Source organism: Bombus impatiens, unplaced genomic scaffold (genome assembly GCF_000188095.3).
Source record: "Bombus impatiens unplaced genomic scaffold, BIMP_2.2 scf_0010, whole genome shotgun sequence".
Lineage (NCBI taxonomy): Eukaryota > Metazoa > Arthropoda > Insecta > Hymenoptera > Apidae > Bombus > Bombus impatiens.
Window position 1 is genome coordinate 870,204 of NT_176429.1, and position 26,477 is coordinate 896,680.

Consider the following 26,477-nt stretch of genomic DNA (forward strand, 5'->3'; position numbering starts at 1 on the left):
CGGTTCCAACCCTTGGCCTGCCGATAATATGGGCTTGTAATTAAAGCTCGATGATCGACGCACGCCATCCTGACCGATTGATCGTTTGTGGCCTGTCAAGTCGCGATAACGTCGCCCTGAAACTATGTTCGGATCAAGATTCTTAAAACTATCGATAGATGAACATTTTCTTTTATTTTATTTTTGATTATATGGATAAGCTTTTGTTTGATAAATTGCGGACTGATCGATGAAAAGTAGTTTATAATTTGAGAGCGTAGAGTTGTACTTAGATGATAGTGATTATTACTTTGTACACAGTGATATCATTATTATACATAATAACTATACTATTATTCAGCATGCTCAACTTTATAGATGATGTTGCAAGCTTAATTTTGGTAATGATAAGAGATATTAACGAAAGTATAAATTTTTTTAGCAAATTTTTTTAAAATTCTACTTATTTCGTTGAAATTTTATTCAATCATATTTCTTTTTTAATTCGCCAAAAATTTATCGAATTATCAACTTTGAATACTTTTATTCCGAGCGATTATAATCGCTATTAACATTCGTCAACCGGTTTTCTTCCCTGAAACCTAATTTTCCCCGCTTAATCATCCCCCGGTGAACTACATTCTTTTTGTATTTCAAACTACGCTCGCCCGATTTCCACGACACAGCGTTCTCTCGCCGATTCCAATTCGCACCGACCTCATTAGAAAAATATTCACAATCACCTCGTCGCATTTCCAACCGCTTATCCGTTCTGAACTCGACGTAAATTATGTTAGTTGAGCTGCGACGGGCTTGAACACGATTTTTTTCATGCGAGATCGACGCGTTATAACTCGGCGAAGCGACGTTTTATTGCCAGCCATGGCGTCGTAAATCTTTCACACAGCCCGTCCCGAAAGTTCGCCGGCCACATTTGTAGGAAATTCATTTGAAATTCATTTGAAATTCATTCCGACAGGAGAAGAAGTCACGGCAATGCCGGAGACTTTTAAAACTCCTCGCCCTCCCCGATTTAATTACTCCCTGTAACGCGGTTTTCTCATAGTCACGAGCAAAATATTCGTACACTAATTCAGGAAGGTATAACGTTGGAACATTTAACAGCGGTGAACTTTTACGTCCATTTATCGTGTATTTCTGTCGATATGTAAAGCATATTGAAATTTCATTAGCATCGTAACGAGACTATCGTGATTGGTAAGATTTGAAACCGATCTGAAAATTCATTCAAATATTTAAACCTATCTATAATTACGAAACACTAAAATTTCATAATAATTATTATACATTTTGTATATTCCAGTTCTATTCTAGTTTTATATCATAGCTTTCTAGCCTTATGAATATTTCATTCTCCGATTGTATATTTAACTTCTCACGATACATTCAAAATTTCGCGCTCTACCGTCAAACTACCACTATCTTTTATTGATAATATATCGTCGACAAATGTCTTCTTTAATATTTTATCCAGTGATTCGTTTCACTTTCTGAAGCAATTTTTGATAATCCGTGTTTTCATTACCGTTTACCTTTACTCGCTACGTACCAGCATATGAAACATAACTTCTGAGATTTCGCAAATGACGCAACAGAGTATCATGCCTAAAGTGGCCATCCTCTATTCCATACAAACCAACAACTGGTTGACTAATATACTGGTTGGTTAATTAATACGCTTGCGCCATTAATAACCGGGACGAAGATATCCAGAGGGTTTAATTCGGTGCGGCGAGTTAGCGCTCTAAAAGGCCATATTGTCTAATCCACTTTCCTGGAAACGGCCCAATGAGTTATGCTGGCACCCGCTAAGCAACATTCAAGAGACAATGCTTCGATATTGTTAATGCCTCAGAATCGATATAATTCTACCAGGTGGAAGAGTCGAAACTATTTTAAAAACACGAGAATCACAGTAATACTGAAATTTCCTTTCCACCGCCCAAGGTTCATCAAGTTTCTATAGAAGCACGTTTGATCAACGTTACAAAGTTTCACAATATAAAGACGACGTTTTTATTTTTGCCACGCGTATTCTATGACAATTTTTGTTACCATACGACATTCTAGTAAATGAAACTCGGATCTACAGCGGACGTGTTAAACAATAAAACAGCAGTAACGCGACTAAAGTACGCTGTACCCGCTATATCAAACGCAAAACCTCAAAAACCGTACCGCAAAAATGGTAAACTTTATCGACCAGTAAAAATTCATTAGAAAATCCGCTGCGAGTGATCCTTAAGCTCTTTAAATACAGATTCGCCAATCAACCCCCGGTAGACTTAACAGTTTTCCTGCGAGGTTTCGATGTCCAAGCGGCGGGTCGCTGCTTCTCCTTGGCCGGCCATTAATTTCTCGAGCACGTAGCCCACCGCTCGTGTTCTCTTTTTATATTTCGAGTCACCTCTTCCTGAGGTAAGCGGCGTAGAAACTTCGTGTCCCGCAAACGAGTTCCGAGCCAATGCGGCGCGGGGGTTCTGCACGGTACAAACGTGCGGAACGATCTCCGCTTTTTCTCCGACAATCCCCTTTCCACTATCGTCCGTCTCTTCGGTCGCCATCGTTGCGAACGGGTCTACGCCGTTAAGGCTGCAACTTCATAAGCGGCAACGCGGTTTCTTTTGCGTGTCGCGACGCAAAAATGAACGACTTAATTGAAAACCGGGGAAATAGAGTTCGAGCTTTAGGTTTCGTGGGTTTGCGCGAACTGCAAATTCCAAATCTGACGTTGTATAGCTTAGGGATTTCGTTAAATTAAATTTCAGGTTTTAGTCTGGCTCTTTATAGCGCGGTTCAGATTGGTTTTCTGTGTAGAGAGTTTAGATTTCGTGGTATAGTTTCGATTTTCCGGATTATTGATATTTAGAGATATTTTTTACATTTATCGTTTCAAGATTTCATGCGAGAAGATTTGAGATCGTTGTTCGGTTTCCTGTAGCTTGGTTTCTTCGCATTCGTATTTCTTGTTTCGTAATTGAATTTTTTATTATTATTTGTATTCATTTTTGAGCAAAGTTCATATCCTATTTGCATGGACTAGTTGGCTAACAAGATAGTAGGCTTTGGATAGCAACTCTCAAATTTTCTGAACGATTGGTATTTAGAACTTACAAACGTTGCAATATTTTATTTTTGTTATGCTACGTAGGATATTTTTATACTCGTATCGAAACAAATATCGACACGACGTCGTGCAACATTCGTCTCAAACCTTTTTTGTATCATCCATAGTTTCCGGGATATTTTCGTGTTTCCGGATAAAACGGACACACTGTACATCGAAGATCGTTTTCACAGCGGAAACACTCTGCGTATTCTCAGCTGATTCCAAACTTGCGCTAGAAACTCTCCAGCAACTAGTCAACTTACACTTACGTTACATTTCTTCGAACCGCAACCGATCTACTCCGACTTCTCCGTTACACATTTGCTTCTCTCCCTTTCGATACTTTTTGAAGTACCGACAAACATGGAAAAATCGAGGGAACAGTAACGAAGAAAGACTCTTGGTTCATCGATGCTCTTTCCTGTACTCGACCTAACGAGGAAAAGGAAAGTTGGAAAAGACGATGGAAATACGCTACTCGAAACTTGCCGTTTCGGTTTGAGGAACCGAACGTTTGGTATATTTGTTTATAAACGTGTTCACGACCACGTCGATCGTACGTTCAGTTGAATTTCATCATCTCGTGCTTCCTCGCGCGCATTCCGCTTCGCTTGCTCGAGATTTAGCCGGCCAACTCGGTAGAAGCATTTCCTTTTTGTCGCTGTGTCGTCGTTTCGCGAAACTTATGCGTTAGACTATCCCCTCAGTCGAAAGTGGCTCGTTTGACTCACGTGGCCAACTTCCAAGATTTTCTGCCGGTCTGTGAAATATTAAAATTACTCGCACCAATTGGATCAGAGCTATCGACGATGCATCGCGGAAACTGGTTTGGAAAAGTGGATTTGGCTGGTTCGTAACGTTTGTTGGGAAAGTTTGGGCGAAGAAACATCATGACTAGGGAGATGGTTTGGATTTGACAGGAGGATGAGTCACGTTGTAACGAAATATTGTTGAAACTTTAAAGCAACTGTCTAGAGATTCTGTTAGACATTGACGCGATTGACTGCTATTGAAGTGAAAGAAAATGGCAATTAAGGAGGTCGTTTGACAGGAGGATGAATTGCTATACGAAGTGATAAATTTGCAGAAAATATTAAAAGATCGAAGAAAGAGTGATTTTTTGGGAAAAAAAATGTCCACGTTAGCAGCGATTAGAATGCTTGATGACTGTTATTGAAAATGTTGAGCATCTAAAGCGTTAGATCGACTGTAAAATTTTTATTATCAAAAAAATAAAAAATTCAAGATTTGTCAAGATTCTATTCAAACTTTAGTCCTATATAAATGTTAATTAGGACATTGCTACGTTGCGCTTTTAAACAAAATATTTCCCTGAAAGAGTCGTTTAAAAACTGCTACCGAGTAAATAAGAACCTTCAGGAGAACTTCAAAGAGAGTTATGAAAGCGGAAATTTAGTCATAGACAGTTAGTCAAAAACATCAGTACTTCAACTCAAAGACTGCACTGCGTTAATAAGTTATCCAACTCGAAATCACGTAGTAAAATGTAACTTTAAAATTCACTCCAAAAATCATAGAAGAAACTCTTCAACAAACAACCCTCAGTTTATACACACACCCTTATATAATAGTATTAAACCAAAGTTAATTGAAACCAAACATTTAGGACCACGAGATTATTAAGTTGGTTTATTGCTTCTAAGGAATTTTAAAGACAAGTTTCGTTATAAAACCTTTCACGTATAAAATTACATTATTATGCGTATAATTTATTGTCTATTTTTCTCATTTTTTCTTTTTGTTACGATTGTTTACCATTTTTCAAGAAATTTCGTTATTCCTCCTTGGCAGGAGGACAAAATTCTTTTTGTGCTTACATGGCGATACAAATATCACGTTTAAAGGGAAACGAGACAGTTTTTCGACATTAAACTTACATTTCCCCTAGAACACCTTTCAATATCACAAAATGGAATTTATTTCCACGACACATCAATGAAATAAATTAAATAGATACTGGCCGAGCTTCTCGGCCATAGATCAAACCAATCCAATTCAATTGCAGAATAAATTAAGAATAGAATTCAATTAGAAAGAGAAGGGATACGAAATTCTTGCTTTAATCACGATTGCATTTCGTGCCTCTCGTTTCTCCGAGAATGCCGTTCTTTTGAGATTACACTGACACTTTCTTGAAAAAATCCTCTTGCTTCAAATAATAGAATTCATTTCAGTAGCACATCAAAGAGCACCGCGTTAATCCGGCAGAAAAATTCGAGTCTGCTTTACAAACTCTAGGCGCACCGTTTTCTCTCCCTCTCTCGCGCCCTTTTCCACCCTTACCTCCCTCTTTCTCGAAAAAAAAAGCGGAAAAAGTTAGTGGAAACGCGCGAACCTCCTTTTAGCGCAGTTGTGATTCTTGGAGCGTTCAGCTACTCTTCGTTATTTATTTCTTTCCGTTCCCCTGCCTCGTTGCCCCCACGTTTCGCCTTTGTGGTAAATTATTGTCGTCCTCCTGCCTCTTCCTGCTTCCGTCTTCCACGCCACGACGATGCCACGTTCTCGTCGTCGGGTGCTACGTACGTGGCTGAAAGCCTGACAACCCGAAGGGTAGAGGACCCTGCAACGTACTAGATTCAAATTTCGCGAAGAACACCACCAAGGATTTTTATCCGCCTGTGACGATATATCGTTTGAAACGTCCACGAGGACTAAATTTTATGGCGTATCGTACGGTTAATTGGGTCTTGGGGTGAACAAGGCCAATCCTCTGTTCGTAGGGTGGTTTGTTGGAATACTCTTCTATTAAATTGGAAGTACGTTTTATCGCGTTTCGTATAAATTATGATAGAGAGAGAGAGATCTCTCGTATTGTACGATACTTTAATATGAAATTGTATCCCCGTGACCTTTGTATTATTTCTTTACGTTAAATAAAAATTGCAAACTTTTTATTATATTTTGTAACTTTGTATTATTCAATATACTCCATTTATTAAACTTTTTATATTGTTAAATTTATATTGCCAATATCCGTGTGTCGCTGGAACCATTTTTCTATATTAAAATTGTACTTTCGAACGTTTACGTTATTAAAGATCCGTCATTAAGTATTGAAACACCTATATTATGTAGCTTGTATAACCATGTTTTTGTATATCTTTAAAACTCTATGTTGTTAATCATACTATTCAATTTTTTTCATTATTAAAATCCTGTCACTCTCTGGCCTTGTATAGAAATTTGTATATTTCCCTTTAATCTTTTTTTTACGTTATATCAGTATCGTATTTCACTGAAGTTTCAATAATTTTGTATCAAATTAAAACTCTGTTTTCCAATATTTCGGGAAGCTTTTTTTTTACCAAAATTAATATTGTATTTTCTTGAATGTTGAATCAATACGTAGTCGTTTTATAAAACATAGATGGAAAATGATTTATTCTCATTTTTTCTCTCCGCGTGCAAAACTACAGCTGTCCATTCGAAATTGCATCGATTTAGGAAGAATCCACGTGTTTCCATTTTTAAAGGTGGTCGTTTGAATTTTTGATACTCGAGCCAGTCGCATTTTTAGCTGGAACATTTCAGCATTAGCATAAGGTACAATGACAAGTGATTTGTTACTGGCTGTCTTGCTCGCTGGGAATATTTGCTCTTTGAATATTTTTTCGCATTGTAAAAGTGAGATTTACGAGCGTAATAGAACGATATCTCGATAGTTACGCGTATCGTGTAGTCAGCTACTAAATAATACTGATTAACGCTACGTTATCGTTCTACGTTCTATTCCATGCATTATTCAAGCACAGGACTGTAGAAAAATTATTGGATAGAATATTCTATTATACGTACGTATATCGACCTACATTCGAAACCAAATTTCCCTGCATGATGCAATACTGTTGCTGTAAATCTATTGTAGAACGTTCCTTTCTGTATTACCTCGATCACCATTTTTTCGTGGAATTAAACCTTTTCATTGCGTATTGAAATAATGGAGTATGGTAAAAACCGGTGTTATTTTGTTATATAAATGCGAGAAAAAGATATTTTATATGCGTGGAATGGAAAATTCGAATGAAAAAAAAAGATAGAAACTAAAAGAAATTTGTTACATTTTTTTCAAAAGTTTTTCTTCCTCTTCCATAGTAATATTTATAAAAGCATTGAGAAGGATATTCTGGATATTCCGATCGGTTTCTTAATAATTCAAAAACATTCTTATGTCTGTAGATTTTCATCTTCTTCGAGCGAAATAGTTTCAACGGAGGAGATTAATCAATTCGAAGGTCGTAAGATATGCAGTGTTCTTTTAACGACAAATACGCAGATTTTGATAAAGAAAGGCATCCACACAAATGAATATTATATATCGAATTTATCAAATATGTGTTGTAACGAACAGAACCTATGCAGCAAATTGACATTTATTAATTAAAAGAAGCCTTATAGGTTCCTTATTCAGAAAGTTTCTGAATTATTTGTAGGACATGAATATCGCTCAAAGCTTTCACGCGAGATCGAACATCGCAAGATGAAATCGGTCGACGTTTACCGGCCTTAAGCGCCGATGTAACAATTTTTCTCGGTGAAAAGATTATCCTGGTCAAAGATCCCGTGGAAATCGTTGCTCTGCCACCGGCGCGAAGAGCTCCTCTAATCGCGTAGATGTCAATAAACGGATAAATCTCGGCGAAGATTCACGTTACCACGAGTAAGAGCACAGGAGTGGGTAGCTTTTAATCGTTAAAACGTCGATGAGCGAGCAAACCGCTTCGGAAATGGGCAAACAAACCTGATGGCTGTGAGCTTTCGCCGATTCGCAAAGACAGGACGACGTTCTTTTCGCGGATGAAACGAAGAAAAGTGAGCAACTCGATGGAGCAAATAAAAATTATACTTGAGAGGTTATTAAAGATCATCGATATTTCTTGATATTCAGATTATCCATGTTCAATGATATTTATCAAAACATTAATAATATTATTTAGAAGTCGATAACACGACAGTTCGCAGGATGTGGCATGTATTAGCATATTCGTTAATTAAATGGAATTTGTCGGCATGTTAACGATATCATCAATATATTGAATTATGGACAACATTTCGGTATTATGAATATTTACCGATAATTGATACCGGCGCCATTTCTAAAACATATTTGTGGTATATAGCGAGCAGATAATACTAAATTATCGGAATGGAAAATATTTGTTTCTCTTCGTGACTCGATGCATAGTTTGTCGGCGGTTATGGTTTTCGATCGAGCCTGGAAATTTCCTGCGCGAAAATGCGAATTTAATGAACAGACTGGCTGAATGCAAGAAAAATGAAGCAAGAACAGAGCCAGGCTCAAAGGAAACTTGCTCGCTCCTGTTGCCGTTTTTCCGGTCTGATCGGACGAAGTGTTCGCCTTTCTCGGTGCGTACTTAAAAACAAACGTAGTTGCGAAGTTGGTTAAGAGTCCGTGGGATATCGAACAAGTAGCTTAAATTCGCGATTTAATTAAATAAAATAGGAAAGAATCGAAAAAGTGGATTTATAGGAATTTATAAAAATTTCCAATAATTGCTTAAGGATTCTCCGAGGTACCTACCGTACCTTTTTAGTATTAGGCCGTTCGAAAAGTGTCTTTCTTTTACAGATACGTCTTCTACAACGATGTATCTCTATACAAACATGAAACCTAATCTGTCGAGCGTTGTGATCTTTATTTTGATTGACAAAATAATATAAAACGGAAAATATTGTGCATCCATTATTTCCTTATCAAACGAAAGGAACTTTTCGGACGACATAATAGATTACTCCGAAATACTTATTTTTTATTGAGACGATTCGAATCTGAAACGTTCCTAAGTTATCAACAAAATTATAATTACAATTATGACAACATTATTAGCAACATATAATACAGACCATGGGTAGCATCGAAGACAGCCAGTTGTCAAGGTAATTTCTCAAGGAATTTAATTAATTTAATTCCTTATGTCAAGGAATATTGATCACTGATACGTAATAAAGCAAGTAATAAGAAATAGAGATGGAAACAGAAATGACATTCATATGGCTTGGTGGAAAGTTGAAATTTTACAAATTACTTCGCTCTGTTCTCCAAAGTGTTCCCAGTCAAATCCACGGGTGATCGGGCCAAGAAGAAAGTCGCAGAAAGTTACGTTTGTTCCACACTTGTTGGAAACTTTCGTCGATTTTGTCTAACACTTGCCCGTTGCTCGAGAACCTTGTTTGGCAAGTCTCCGCGCAGTCTGCTGCTTAGTAGCTGCCAGTTTGAAATGTGACACCATTTCGACGACTTATTGGGACGATCTTTTGGCGACGAGTCAGTAAAGAAATATCCAGGGGATGAAGGATAGGGCGGCAGATAGAAAGGAAATATCGGCTAAAGACGTTGGGGAAATTTAATAAGACGAAGGGATCTGCAAGTAATGAATAGAATAAAAATTGAATGACAGTTGATACGAAGGAACGTACTGTCACGAATATTTAAGCCTCTGCTAGGAAGATTAAGAAGTCAGTTGATCTTTACCGATATTCGGGATATTCGTTAAATCGAGAGAACAATCAGTCGCTTTTGGAATTTTCTACAGATCAGACGCATCATAGATCTTTTAACTGTTGTTATCGATAAAAAAAATTGTCAGTGGAAGGTTAGTTGGTTAACAGTGACGAGCATTACGATTAAAATAAAAATAGTAAATTTATTGTATTGCTGTTAGCAGGTGTCTGAACTAATTGGAAGTTAGTTGGGTGCTTAGTTAAGAGAGTTTAAAGGATTAGAAATTTCATGGCGCGAAGTTTGGAGAACTGGAATTCGATAACTGTATCTATAACTGTTCCTCGATTAACAACACGTTGAAACTATAATCAAATTTTCAGCATTTACGCTAATCGAACAAACAAAGTAAATTCTTTATCTTTTCTAATCAGTTTTCCCGAGAACGAACTTTGTGAGTGAAAAATTGTCATCGACACGAGTACTTGATACTATTTTTTTGTTAATGGAAAATAACAGGCGGAGATTGATAATTGGTCGATGTAGATGCGACTAAAAATGTTACATAACAAGAATTATTCTCGTTAAGGGAATAATTCGTTTATCGGATGAAGGACTCATCCTTTGTAACAGATAACGAATAAACAAGAATTATATTTATAATATTAAATTTTCGAAGCGTTGATCGAAGTTTGAATAAAAAAATTGATCGAACGAATCTCATTAATTTTGAATCGGCGGATCCGGGTGCAACAGTGCAGCGGTTTCCTCGGCTACACTTCAACCTAATAAACCGGCTGATCCAAGCAGAGATCTCAATGATCCGATGACTCATCTCGTGCGGAGGACATTGCCATGCTCGATGGACATTCCTCTTGACTGGCGTAACACGTGTCGTGTTAAACGAGACTCGGTCCCCTTTTAATTGCTCGTGGCATTGTGGGTGTGAATTCATGATGTCATTGGACGTGGATGATTGCGGTTTAGAAAGTGAAATTTTTGGGGTATGATTATGTGACAGGGGTCGTACGTTGAGGTTTCTAACTACTAATGTATTATATAGTATTCACTTTATATTAAAATTAATCAATTAAAAATTAGTTTGAAGTAATACAAAAAAATTGACACTAAATTCAGTATCCGCGTAACTAGGACGTGGAAATATAGTTTGGATATTGATATCGATTTGGACATTGGATTTTGATCTGTGCTCCTATCGATATATTGTATTATTATGGTAATCGTATTTCAGAGACTGTTTTTTTATTTATTATTATTTTAAAGTGTATATCACTGAGATATGCTTTTTTTTAATGTTGTTGTATTTTAGAAGTCAAGATTCTCTGTTCGTAACGAGGTTCTATCTTTTTTTTGTTAATTACGACATTAACGTCACGTGTACCTTTCGTTATTATCGATTATCACGGCGAAAGTAATCAGTGGGACCAAACGCTATTTTATTTTTCGTTTAGAGAATTATAAAAAAGTGAATTTGATGAGAAAATGTCATAGTATTTGAAGAGTTTCCTAAATTTCTATAAGAAGCCAATTATAACATCTTTCAAAACTGAAGCTAGGGAAATCGTTTCAACAAAAAAGAGAGGATGGTTTTATCTCTTATAAAAAAGGAATAATATAAAGATATCTCGACTGAAAGAAAGACCATTTTGGTTGATAAAATTGTTTGTTTGGTTCTCAATAGCAAACCTACAGCATTTTACCTGAATTCAAGAAAATGCATTTTTACAACATTTCGTTTTTAGTGGTTTCTCTATTCAGCCTACTTTTCTCTTTGTCTGTTTGTCTGAGTGAAGTTAAACGAAATTTCATTAAGTGGAATGGTTCTCTTAAAATAATCGCTAACCAAATCTGGGCGCCTCTTTTTCGAGGAATATTTCAGTCTTCGAAATATTTGACCGACTCAGGTTTGCAGATGTCTCGCAGCTATCTTTTACAGATGTATCGAACAATCTATTTAAATAGCTATCTACTAGAAAGAGGTAGCTAAAAGTATACATATATTTCCTACTGTTTAGCTTCCAACCACTTCTATCGATTAACGTCAAATTTAGCTTAAGTTATTATCTCTCGTGAACCAATCCCCGAACAAATAGTAGTATTATGTGTAATGAAACTTTTTCATTTACCAATTATCAACTACTATCAAACGCAACAGGTAGTTTTTATCAATGAGTTATAAAGCTTCGTTTAAGTGTCTTTACGAAGCAACTTCACGTAAGTGTCTCTTCGCTTAAATTAAATTACCTGCGAGCATGATCATGCTTCATTGCACGTATAAGGTGACATGCAACAGGAGGTGAAACTTGAAAAGGGTCTTACACGCAGGAGGAAATCGGAAACGTGAAATAATATACACAGCGAAGACTAAACTCGAAGAGAATATTTGGTAGTTAGTAGGATCAAATATCTTACTGTTATATTTATTCTAATTGCTATGGAATATTCTTGTCGACTGGAAATAGAAAACAAACGAATGATAGGAAATATATTAGGTTGGGGTTAGGTTGGTATATTAGGAAATAATTGACGCACAACGTTTTTTGTTTTATATTATTTTGTCGAATTACGTACATTTTGTTCCCTTGAGATGAACATTTCACAGGCTTGCTTTCACGTTTCTATGAAAGTGCACTATTGTAAAAAACACGTTTGCGAAAGAGAGACACTTTCCGGACAATCTAATGTTATAATTTATGGTACTCCAGAAGGGATGGTGTTTGAAAATAGAAATTAAACTAAGAAGAAATATTCTATTTATTTTAACAGTTAATGGAATCGAATAATTTGTCTATCGATATTTTCTAGTTTCCTTTCTTCTTTCGTTAACAAAATTATATGCAAGTTTATCGTTATTTAAACATATCTCAAGCTACGTACAGGTATCCTTTTAATATACGCGAAACCGATCAACCTTCAAATATATTTCTCTCGATAAATGAATCTTCCTATGCGAAATCTTTATTCTAAAATATAAACTTACTTGTTGGCAAAATTGCCAGGTCATCCAGTGTATTTTGAAATTCGACACACACTAGTAAAGAGAAAGCATGTAAAAAATCATAGACCCATGTAGGTCAATGCTTAGCCTCGTGGTGACGTTTTACACGATCATGTAACCTGCATGTAATGCGAGCCATTAGAGCCATTTCGAGGGACGCTCGACCTTAATTGCGGTTGTTTCGACGAGATATAGTTTAACATCGCGCCCCTTTTACTTGACAGCAATTATCCTCGAGGTTGACGAACGTCCACGGGAAACTGCCGGTCGACAAATCGACCAGAATCCATTGCTCGCTTGTCTTTTTCTCTCTGTATCTAGTCACGTCTATTTTCAAACGCAACTGCCGACGTTTCGTCGCCTCTTGAATTATTTCTATGCATCGCCGAAAAATCGTTGTAATAATCGATGTAATAATCGTCGAATAATATCTATCAATTTTCGTGAACGCGGGTTAATTTACTCAGAATAGAATATTCTCGTTTGTGAAAGAAACGATCTTCTTTATCAATTATTAATAGCAATTTTCTCAGTTGGTTATTAAAGATGCGATGTACATGTTAAAATTTGAGAGCAGCTTTATCAAAAGCAAATATATTTATTGTTTAGTCAATTAATAATTTATAACAGTACAAAGTGACTAGAGAAATTTAATTTAATTTAATTTAATTTAATTTAATTTAATTTAATTTAGGTTGACAATTTACGGACACACAGTACTGCACGTTATATAGTACTATATATGAAAAATGCAAATTATTCAGCGAAATGTTTGTCAATCGGTTGACGAAGGATATTAAAAGAATTTTTAATCCACAGGTTTCACGATATTCGGGAGTGTGATTGAAAGTTTAAACCAGCTCGAAAATCATTGAATGCAGTACGTACATAAAAGATCAAAATTATCCATCGAAATGTTATTTCAATTAGATCGCAAATAATTAATCCGCAGAAAATGTTCGATATATAGATGTGGAAATGTGCGGAAGTGTTATTGAAAGTTGAAAAATCGTTTAGAGAGATTTCGAACTGAGCCCCAGTTATTAAACTTTCCTTCGGGTAACAGTTAGTGAAATATCGTCCTGGCTAATTACCAAAATCCCCAAGTAACTGCGCCACCGACCGCGGAAAAACTACGACGTGTGAGCCGCAAGCTGCACGAGGAAAGCTTCTTATTACGTGTTCCGTTTATTTCCGGTAAAGGAACGGGGGGGAAAAAAGGAGGAAAAAGCATTAAACGGCGCATTGGCAGCGGTTACGAAGCCGACTCGTGGCTTTTAAAGAAGAAAAATCACGAGCGTGCTCGAAGTTACCGTAAAGAAGCCAAATAGTTGGCGAAAGTTTTCGATCGAGTTGCCGGTTGTTTATTAGCCGAACCAATCGAACAAATTGATTTTTCAAATTAGTTGAAAATGTTCAAGTGCGTTTTGTACCATGACGATTTAATTTAAACGCAACCTTCTCACTTCTGACATATTCCGATATATCCGTCCAATATTTTACAACGTTGATAATTTATTAATTCCTCCGTTGAATATTTTTTTCATATATTATCTACGTCCTTTAAAAATTCCTACTGTTAAAAAAAGATACGATGGATGCGCTTGTACTAAATATTCGTAGCTATACGAAAAGGAAACTTAAATATACTATTTCAGCGAGCACGCTATATATATGCATTCTAAACATAGATAATCGATCGTTATTACCAAATCAATTTTACATCTTCGGTGCTGACAATAACCTATTACATGTATCGTTCTATAGCGATCGAAATAAATGAAAGTTTGTCGATACTAACAACAAATACAGAGAATAGAATGGATGACGTAATAATTTCCATAATAATTTCCAATTACACTTTTTTATTCTATCTAATATTTCTTCATTGTTTGCGATCGAATATTGTCACGGTGAAACAGAATTTGAGATTCATTAATATCGATTATTCCTCCATCAATTCTATTCGTAACCTTCGTAATTTTCGTCCATATATTTCTCCAGTTACCTCTGATTTCTGCTTAAATGAAAATATCGTAAATTAACTATTTAATCGGTAAATCTCTTTCATTCGCTCATTATACATTTGCTCGTTGATTTTCGATCACGAAATCGGTCAGTTTTTACAAACAGTTTAATTTGAAAAGAATGAAAATGTTGTAGAACCCTCGTAAAGTAAGTTTCTCGTCATCGGTAATCGGTTTATGTTCCATCGAATAATTAATTCCTGTTAATGAGCAGCAAGCCAAGCTTTTTCGACTCGTGTCGCCAGGATAATTGAAGCGGCTGATCCCATTTGCTAGCATTAAACGCACAACGAGCCCTCTCGAATTATCTTGACAAGTGTGTTGCTGACTGGTAATTACTTGTTCGCAATTAACGAAACAAATAGTCGTGTCGCAGGTCTATGAACATATTTTTCCGATTTAAATATCCCGATTCAATATGAATACCGTGGTTGAAATTTTAAATATCCCGATCGTTTTTCAATCCCCTACAAATTTTAAATATCCCCAATTTTTCGATAAATTAATTCCACGATTCTAACAAGAATATAGTAGAGTAATCTGGAGATTTGAATTTTTTGAACATTTCAATTTCATTGTTCGAAATACTAAAGATTTAATATCCTTGATGCATTAACTTTACTGTTCTACGATTATGAATACTTAATTGTTTTATAATATACGATGGGCTGTATTTTAGTAGCGATTTTTCACGTCCATAAAAACAAATTTGCCCGAAAACAATTTCCACGTCGGCCGGTTTTATCGTTAAAGACCTGGGACACTTTCACGTTAAACAAACTTTCTCGGTGTACTTAGTTGCGTGCCCTCGGTTTAATCGAACGTTAAGATCTGCAAGTACGTTGGGCTGTGATTTATGCGTCAGATAGCACTGAGAAAATAGCCTCGTATTAATTGTCCAGCGAGACATCGATCTTAATAGAAATTATATTGCCAGCGATTAGATTGACCTTCTTTTCTCTCCAGAAGCTTTTCTTTATCGCTTTACTGATAAAAATCCATCCTTCAACTTTCTTTTCTTCGTCAAAATTTTTCGACATTTTCTTCGACTATCTATCTCGAGTTAAAATTTGAAGAAACTTCAATTTTTGAATTTTTGAATCACAATTTCTGTCTTATAATATATAGAATATTATTTACATTCAATCTTGCTGTATTTCTTCTATTTATTACCCTGCAATATCAATGATTATTAAGTCGAGATTGCAGAAAATTACTGGAAGTTGCTGTACGTAAGTGGTGAAAAAAATTGGATTTCTTTTACTTAAACCAGGAATGTGTAATTATTATATTTCACGAATGCATTGCTGCCACTTGAAGCCATAAGTCAGACTCGTAAGATATATTCTCGTGGTTTATATTATATTTGTTATGAAAAATTACACTTCGTTGTGTATATAGCTGCAGTCACGCAGCGACTAGACGAGTCGTACGTCATTTTTGGTAGCGCATTAAAGAACCGAATAGTTTCAGGAAATTCCACTTCCTTTAACCCCATTTCCTTCGTAACAGCGCGAGGAAAAATCTCGAAAAATTACTCCTTTAGCTTGATTGATGTATCCCTTTTTTCCATATATCGATTCCTTTTACCCTTCTGCGTGTAAAGATATTAGGGTAGAATAGTGAGGTAATGAGTACCTTTCAAAGTGGTAACACCTCATCTTTTATTCAAGATACGACAATGTTATTGCGATGGATACTTAAACGAACGCGTAAATGCAATAACTAAAAAACTATAATAAATTACAAACCTACTTTGCCGATGTAAATGAGACAAAAAGAAGTGTAAAATCACGAAACGTTCGAATGTTTCATTTCTCGACATTTTTGTTTTTTACGTTATACATTTCCGTCCATTCTTAAAATCCCCGGAAAAATAGTATTTGTCGAGTCTAGCATAGAAATTATAATGCCATTTAGGACACGAAATACAAGAAAGAAATTTTTAAATGAAAATATTGGATGTGTAAAGAACTACGGGCACGTAATTCAAGATTAGCGAAAAAGATATTTTTCGTGTGCGCAGAATTGGAAAAAAGAAAGGACACGAAAGGATAAACAGAAATTTTTACGAAAAATGTACGCTATTAAAAAATTCTCGAGTCACTGCTTCTATCTAATATTTTCTTCTACTATCTTCCTCCGTTTACACCAAAATAAAAGCAAAAGAGGTATAGAGCACGGGGAAGACATTTTCGTGAAAAGTTTAACCTGTAAAAACATCTTTGACTCGCTCTTTCCCCTTTCGCCATTTTTTTTACCATTTCCTCTCCATTTATGCACGCGCGAGAGCAAAGAACGCGCAACACAAAAATGAAGTTTTTGCGAGAAATGTAATTTAACCCAGACTACCAAGAAGCGTCAGAAAAGAAATATTTCAAATCATCTCCTTAATGTTTTCTTCCAGAAAAATTTTTTGTCCACTTACGTGAAACTAAAAACGGAATATATACAGAGTACCAAAAGAGAAATTTTTATGAAAAATGCAATCTACAAAAGTGTACGAACAGACATTGCAAAAGAGAGAAACAGAAATCACCCCTTCCTTCCAAACATATTCTTCTAAACTTTCTTCTCCGCTGACAACATAAAGGGAATAAAAGATAGAAAGGGGGGGGGGAGGGGGAAGGAAGCGAAAAACGCTTGTTCCAACCACGTGAATCGCTCTGTAGAATCATCTTCTCGCCCGAAGCGACACCCGCTTCCGCCCAGCCGCGTTTCCTTCTTTTCCTCGTCGTTTTCCTCTGCTCTCGTACGCGCCGGCTGTACCTGGTACTACTCTGAAGCCAAACGACGGGGCAGGCTCGTTAACAACTCGTCCTTACTAATTAGTACGAGGGTCGGATCGATCAGAACCAATTAGGTACGGCAGGGTATCGGTAGCTTCTCCGTCGATTGAAATCCGCACTTTGTAGCAGCGATTAAGCACTTTCGCGTATACATTCCATCTATGACATTTTCGATATCCGTGAATGGATCCATTCCGTGGATCACAAGAACAGCGAATGACGGAACGAAGCGTTTGTAAATATTCTGTGATTTCTTTTACATTTTTTCTAATATTTTGTTGATTAGGAAGATCGAGATATGGGAATTACAGTGGTCGTAAAAATGTCATTGTGATCTTTTCTATGTAAGTGTTTCTTGTCACTAATTATAGATTAATTTTTGTTACAGATTGAAATACCGTTGGTACCGTGATCCTGCTGTCTTCTTCGGAAGTTCCTCGATCGAACGTTCCATCTTCAAAATAGGTAAATAGTATAAAGATTTCGTAATTAAAGTTCCTTAACTGTAGACTAATTACAGAATATTACTAATTCAATTAAATAGATAATCAATGATTGGACGTCGTATTGTACATCAGCGAATAAAAACGATACATTTTAATTTGCAATATTTCCAAACAACCTCAAAAGACGCGAAATAAATTATTAAAAAAGAGCGGAATATTGTTAGATCGGAACATAATCGTACAAGGTTTTATAAAATTTTCCAAAGTAAGGGATGCTCGTTCGCAGTTGATTTTCGCGGCCTGAGCGTAGCAGTGATCAATTTTATAACGCGATTAATACCTGGAAACCGCGGTGGTACAAGTACGTAGGAAAAGTTGAAATGGCCGATATTTTATAAAGTTGCCAGGGATAGCGTGGTTTACAGACACTCGGCGCGAAAATGCTGGATCACTGGCCGATATGTGTTCGCATAAGTCACGGAAAAATACTATAAGAAGGGAACCGCGGCGCGATAAGCTCGCCACGTTTAAACTTCTTACACTCGGCTCCGTATCGAACTTCTCCGATGAATAACCCAAGACGTAGCCGTACGTCTCGCAAAAATGTACATTCACTCTGTTTTTCATCGTAAAATTGTACTTTTGCGTGAATCCGAAAAATGCTCAAGTAGAGGATTATTTATATTATTTTTATTACGAAATATTTTAGTACGTTTGCTATTTTTACCACGAAACGGTAATTACAAGGAATATTTGTTATCTTCCTTTGGGATATGAGAAAGGAAATTTTTAATCGCTTGACTTTGTTAACTTTGGTAACTGAAAAATTTTCGTTAATAAACCGTGTCGTTTTTGTTCTATCCGATTTTGTATTCAATATTCTAACTACCAAAGTGATTGAAGTGATCGATTTATATTCGTTAATAGAAGGAGAATAAATTAAAAAAAGAAAACATTATGATTAACAGTTCAAAAGTAGTTGATACTGAAATAGTAGAACTGTAGTAGAAGTTGCAAGGTAATTTATTCAATTCACTTTGTTTTGTGACGCCAGAAAGCTCTTCGGTTCGAAATGACTCTATGAAACAATACAAATATAATTTCGCTATTTTACATTCAAGCTAGTTTATTTCCAAATGAATATTCAAATACACTTTGTTTTTCATTCCCACGATCGTTAAATCCTCTTATTGTTAGTGTGCTAATTAAATAAGAATCTTGGTACATTAAATTATATATGTAGAAGATTAGACGATAATTATGTCAATTAATAGAAGCTGAAATTTAATAATACGCATCGTAAGTTACGAATTGCCGTTGAGCTGAATAGACAGGTGTTGAGATATATTTGTACTTGATGAAGCTAATGCCAGTGTTGACAATATAATGGGGCCACATTGTTGTGCGCCACAATGATGCTGTCTGTGCCGTAGATTTGTGGCTGTTTGATAAAATCACGTCGTGGCTGCGTATTATATAGCTGTGGATATGAATTGAAAATGATTTCTGGTACTTTTATCGTCGAATATTTCAATGAAAAATAATTTTCGCTAGTTTCGTTGTGGTATATTTCAATGGAATGTTATTCCATATAAATTTCGTGAAATATATGGAGCATAAAAGCAAAACGCCTCTCATTAGTATAATACATAAAGTAACGAGCGTATAACCAGGGGAATGCTTGCTCGCAAATATAACTAATTGTGTTGCGTGAATTAATTATAAACGATTTTTTAATTTTTACTTGCAGTAGTAATTACAAATTAAATTAAGCTATATTTCTACAAGGACTTTCCCTATAAATGTGGCTCGCTCGATCGAAGCAACGATCATAGATACACGCATAATTAATTATGTTTTTATAATAGCTGACAATAATTATCATACTTTCTCGTAATTAGTACTAGATTCATCGTTGCATAATTGTATCCAGTGATCAGAGCGAAATAACCAATCAGACGTGCGTTACTTTGCCTAGTCATCTTCTGGTAAATGTACTTGCCTTAACCTACCTGCTTCTGAGGGATGCAAATTCACACGGCGCAAGAGCGCGAGTCTCGTGGAATATAGAAGACGGGGAGAGAAACGCGTAATCCGCACACACTTGGTCGATATGCAAATCTTGGAAGGCACTTCATAAACAGCTACATCACTTAAGCATTGTACGGCGGGCTGCTATTGAGGATAATCTTGGCGTGCCATTTCGCGAAACAATATGATTACATTTGCATAGAGACCTCGCGCTGGGTTAAAGGGGGGAGTGAAAGGGACTGGTTAAGGGTGATCTTCAGTATCTGTTCTCTTACGACCTGGATTATCGATTTCGTCGTGTTGCGCGCGATTCGAGGCGTAAACATCTACCGATCGTTTTCGACAATACAGTCGATTACTTGGCGCGTATGGCGCTTCTAATGGAATTGAATTTAATGAAACTTGGCAAGTAGATGTTGTTCATTGTCGAGTTCGCGGCAGTTTGCTGGTTTGTTGGAGCGGTTGCTTGTTTTTCATAAAAGAGAACTGAATTCGCGCGATAATGGAAACGATGACAGTGGAACGTGGAATGAGATGGCACGATTGCAGTGCGTTCTTCGGTTTTATTAGCGTGAAAGTCTTCTATGAGCTTTTGCTAACGATTTACGTTTTTCTTGCTAACGAAATAGTGGACAAAAATATCAAATATGACAGAACAAAGCTACCCAAGAAGATGTTTGGAAAAACTGATACTATTAAACAGAAAGTCACCAGGCGAAAGGAGGAATTGGGCCATCCAGCTGGAAACTAAGTTACAGCGGTACGATAGAGAAAATGTAAACCTATTAAATATAAAGGTGCGAGTAGAAACACAAAAAGGACTATCTGAACAAATCTGCAAAAAGTTCCGCGATAAGAATGGAAGGAGAGTGCTAAACTCGTTCTATGGCAAAATGTATAAAAACATTAGTAAAAATGAACTGGAGAAACTTAATTAGACGAATATGAACATCCCACTTGCAGTGAAGCAAATTATCGAACAAGCAAGATTACTCGGGAAGTTAGACTGGGTTACAAGAACCGAAAAGGAGTGCAAATACAAAATAGAAGAAATCTACGAATGTAGACTATACAAAGAGGTAGAGCAGGAAAATATGAATCATGTTCTAACTAAATGTCCAAATCTACAAAGAAATTAGACCGAGGTGGTTGGAGAACAGAGAGCTGACGCAAATCCTAACAGCGGATACAGAGAAAGCAGTATGGGAATTGGCAAACTTCGTCAAAGCAACCCTAAAGAGCCTTCTGCATGAAAGAGTAGAACTAAACAGACACAGACTCCATAGTCGAGCAAGTCTAACAAATACGTCCCTGTAAATACACAAAATGGATATACATATATTATATAATATACAGTATAAATTATATATACATATATAAGTTAAGGTATTATAATAACAAATACAGGTTAAAGACAAAAAGACACATATAGGTCATAAGACAGTAGTTTACATATAACAAACATTCGACATATAAGAAAGATAAATAGGATATGTGTTCAATACTAAACCAAAGATTCTAGCAGACAACTAGGTCCATTACAATATATAAATGACTGAAAAAAATAAAAAAATAATACTTTTTTGTTATTAACAATTTGAAAGGGACAGGTGAATGGAGGTTTATAGAGGATGCTTCGTGACAATGTTTCGGAAAAGTCAATTGTCAAAACAATTGTACATTTCCATTAAAAATAGTAACACAATTGTTAAATACACATGACCGTAGTATTGTTTGAAAATAAATGGTACGAATGTAGTACTCGTCGTATCATTCATCTTTTTTTTCAACTAATAAATCAGCGTCATTTACACACCTAACAAATACACTTGAAAATATATTTAAACTATAAAATTCGTTTACGAAAGAAAAGATACAAAAGTACGCTATCTGCTTTTGGATTTATCAATTTCGTATTAATTTTTGATATATATTTCAACTTGCGAAAAGTATCAATTTATAGATCGTAATACGCAGAAGTAAATTTATGCGTAATCTTTATAAATTTGTTTAGAATATTTAAAATAAAGAATGAAAAATTGTTTGATGTATATACAAGTGATTAGTTGTTTATTCCCATTTTTCATCACGGAGTACGTAACATTTATCATCTGCTATAAAACGGGAACACGACTTCCAACTTCGTTAAAATTCAGCTTTTACGTAAACATCGTTACAATTCTTCATAATTTTTACTCCATTTGCGAAGATTATGTTTCATATAGACTGACTAACGAACCTTCTAAACTCCATACTTACCTGACTACGAACTTGTATTATATTTTCCTTTCAGCAACTTCTATCCATCCTTGTTGTATCCTTCGAAACCGGAAGTATCCGAAACCAAGCACTACCACTGTTACCAAAGCAAACGCCGAAGTTTGCTTGCTACTTCTATATCCGTACACTAAGCCGATCTCGTGATACGATAATATTGCTGGTATGATGCATGTCAAATCAATGAACAACTTGGACAATTCCTATGATATGATCAACCAATGATCGTAGCATAATTTTGCAGTGAATATTTTTGAAACCAAATGTTTCGTTTTCTGTAAATTTATACGTACAATAACCTTTTTCCCTTTTTCAATTTTTATCATTAAGGATACAATCAGATAGAAATTCTAACATTGTCGTTGTACCACGTGTCAATGTACGTTAACTTTGGAAAATTTCATCGTAGATAGTAATTGATCTATAAGCGGACAATCAGACGATCAGCGGACAGGCAGACGCCTGTATGGATTTAGCTTTATTAACCCACGCATCTCACGTACTCAGAACCAATCAGCGATTAACCAGACAAGGGAAAACTCTAACCGTTTTTGTCAACACTTCTTTCAAAACTTTCACCCCTGCAAACACGTTTCTTCGCTCGCTTCGACACGCTCAGCACTTCAAACACAATTAGTAAAAAAAAAAAAAAAAATAATGCGATCACCATATCCACCAGGACACATGATCGAACGGAAGTAACCCTAGCTCAGATAAAATCGCGCATTTCAGCAGACAGGCAGCTTTTTTGCTAGCAACGCTCCAATATTCTACCCATTCAAATACAGCGTTCATTGACACAGTTTCATTTTCCTTATCATTTTGTACTTATACAACTTTACCATTTCTTCGTCCATTCGAACGACACGGTGACGTAGGAATAGTAATCGAGTAAAGGAAAAATCAAATCCTCGGAATACCATGTCACGTTATATCGTGATGAATAAAATTTTGTTAGGAATTTCCCAGCTGTTCCAGTTTGCCCCGAAAATAATAAGGAATTTCAATCTGATTAACGATTTTGCGATCTCCAAGATCCAAAATTCGCTCATTTAAAACACACGTGTTATAAGACACGTAGAGTAAGATGCAAACGATCATCGTAATTAATCCCACCCACTGTGAGCAGCCAGCCAGCCAGACGATAAGGCTGGCCGCATAATTAGACGTGCCTCGGTGTACTTTGCCGGGAAATTCATCGCTGCAAGTGATGTATATTCATAAACAGAGCAGCTCGAAAACTGAAATCGAGCGTCACATCGTTGAAGTCGCGGCCACAAAAGCGACAAGCTAGCGAAGAGATGGGGCTGGATGGAACGTGAGAAAGAAAGGTCGTCGTCGAGAGGAAGATACTGAAAGCCAGCGGCTGGGTCGCGTAATTGTGAACTCACCGGAATCAATATAGTACCAGGGAAATAACAGTATGCCACGCGATACACTGACTTGAGACTAGACTCTGTCGTGGTTTATTGTTCGCGTTGCAGACACAAACCTAACGCCTCGATAACGCCACTCGAGCGCGTCTTTTGCTCGCTTAATTAACCTGCCTTCGGCGAAAGTCGAAGCTGCGAATCTTGCCGGGTACCATCCTGCAGGGATTTGCGTTGCATTTCACATGGTTCGTCGTTGGGATGTTGGTTGATTCGCTTCACGCAAATTACGTGGTAATTTGACGTCGATGCAGAGAAATGAGAAGGAAACGCGAGACGTAAGAGTGTCGTCAGGGAATGATTTTAAGATTCTGATGATTTCCTTGTGCTTCAGGTTGAGTCGAACGAGCTTTTCGAGGGAGTAGTCTCGAGTTGGACTTTTATTCCATCTGTATCCTAGTACGGTATAACTTGTATACTATTTTTGTTAACTTTGAATAATTTTTCTAAAAATAAACAACATGCTTGTAACAAAGTTATATCTTTGCACAAGATTTGGAATCGATATAATTAAAATTAACTTTCAAGTAACTTTTCACGATTATTTATGTGTTTAATTCACAGATACTACAGTTTATAACTTGCTCTGAATTTATTCTCAATTACAAAGTATAACATTAGAATTTCAGAGTTTCTGGTATTTCTAGCATTACGCTATTAAATATCACGAATTCTGAACATTCATGAACATTTCCTATCTCTTAAAAACTATTAATTCTGAAGATTTCAGTACTTCGGTGCTTCAAATATTGTAATAACGTGATATCATTCGTATATTATTGTATCTCAGATTCGAGATACAAATGACCAAGAATTCCTTAACTAGGTTTCCAGAATAATAAAGATATCAGATATTACGAATTCTTGAGTAGTTTTCGTATCGAGGATTGCCATCTCTCAGACGGTATAGAGATTTGCTTTCCATCATAGAATCCGTGAATTATAAAAGGTTTTGTTGGCGTTGCCAAGCGCGGAGTGTGCCGTGTTTTGTCTCCGCAAGAAAGTCACCCGAAAGATGATATCGCATGCCCGTGTAATTTGCGTGGAAATGCAGTTTGAGAATACAATTTAACGCTTCAGCGATACGTTCCGTATGTTGGAGCGCAATTACACATTTCCTGCGTTCAAATTCTGCAAACCTACACACAAGCACAAACCGAAATTAATCCCTTTCAACCTTTCGATACATTCGATTTACGATCTTTTACTATAACGTTTATGCGACATAAAAAAATCGACGAGCTATACATAATATTTGTTAACGCGTTTATTCGTTTCTGTACAGTTTATTCTATAAACTTTTAAAATTAATTTACATTGTACTTTTTTAAATAAAAAATTTGTTCTCTCTGTAATTTTCTCTTTGTTTCAGACAATTATTTTATTACCATTTATTTGTTCGCTCTTATTTTATTAACGTTTTTCGACCGATTCTGGTTCGATTATGTTTCATTTCTATCAAAAAAGTATCTAATATGGAAAACGGTAGATACGACTCTGCTTCCAGTTTCATATAACAAAGTTTCGTTTTCCTCATAATTAAATTTCCCTAGAAAAAGGTGTATCCTACATATCGTCTATCAGATAAATCGATTTTGCTACTCGGTTATACCAACTCAAGCATAAAAATTCGGGATTAAAAATTGAAACATAGCCTACATTCGGATTATAATCATCGTAATCCATGTAAATAACGGAACAGAACTGATCATTAACAAATCGGGAAATCGAGTTAGCATCGTTACTCTGGATCGCCTTCGCGCGTTAATTTCTCCATAACTTTTTATGAAAAAAGAAAAGAAGATAGGAAACGAGTTTATTTCATCTCCTCTCTTTCAATATCCGCCGATAGCCACGGCGATATTGCAGCGAATCGTTTCATTACATTTTTGCCACCGAATTTTTATCACTTCTTTTTTTTTTTGTTCAACTTGGTCAGTGATAAAAAAAAAATTGGATATTCTCGCAGTTGCTACGAGTTAATTACGATGGTTAAACGATGATCGCGAATTTTTCGCGTGTTTCACGGAAAAGAACGGAAAGAGAGAAAAATTGCAGGTGCAATCGAGTTGTTGGTGCCATTAATTCGAGGCTTTTGATTCAAAAGGAGAATTCTGACGCAAAGAGCGCCGGAATTGTAACTTAGTCTGGCAATTTGACGCGTCTCCCGCACTTGCTGGCAAGCGTTTGTCAGTTTTTGCAGGCAAACGCTATATGCAAAGGAGTATGGCAAGATGGGACAATTTACGCGGCGATGGTTCAGCTTGGCAAGAAGGCAAGGTTGTTGCGGCGATTTCACAGAGATGGTTTGAGGGTGAGATTGTTGGGTGTTCTGGGCTAGCAGTTCTATTTCGTGCCATGTGATTTCATTGTGCATTCAGAAGATAGCACCTCCTCTAGAAGAATTCAAAGCCATTTTGTTCGTCTTTTTTATTCCTGAAACAGCAAGACAGTGTGAAATATCGTTTATATCGTTTTATATCATTCACGTATTTCCTAATCGTATATCATCTACGAGTATTTAATATTGTGTTAAATATTGTATAATAATGTGTGTCATCGTTTGTTTGGTACATAATGAACTAGCTAATCTGCAAATTGTAATTATTCCCCATTTCCAGACACGTTTGTTATTTCTGCAAGAAATGTATCGAGCTTTTTATGGCAATATATGCGAAACGCTATTTTACGCGGAATAGCAACGAATTATCTGTTACCGATATAATTCTCAATCAATTGCAGTAATGCTAGAGAAATGAAAGATTAATTTAAATTCAAGCTGCTACTATATTGGGAAATATAATCGTTACTGTAAATCTGTTCTTCAACTGCTTAAGTATTTCCTTAAAAATCTACAAATACTTCGAGAAA

The 26,477-nt window shown here is 36.1% G+C and overlaps 1 protein-coding gene across 1 annotated transcript in view; it reads left to right on the forward strand.

Moving 5' to 3' along the window:
* The window catches only part of LOC105680549 (connectin), a 359,117-nt gene that overhangs the window by 173,635 nt on the left and 159,005 nt on the right, over positions 1-26,477 (forward strand). The window contains exon 4 of the mRNA XM_033321860.1: positions 17,811-17,887. The gene's annotated coding sequence lies outside the window, so the exon portion shown is untranslated. The remainder of the gene's footprint in view (positions 1-17,810; positions 17,888-26,477) is intronic.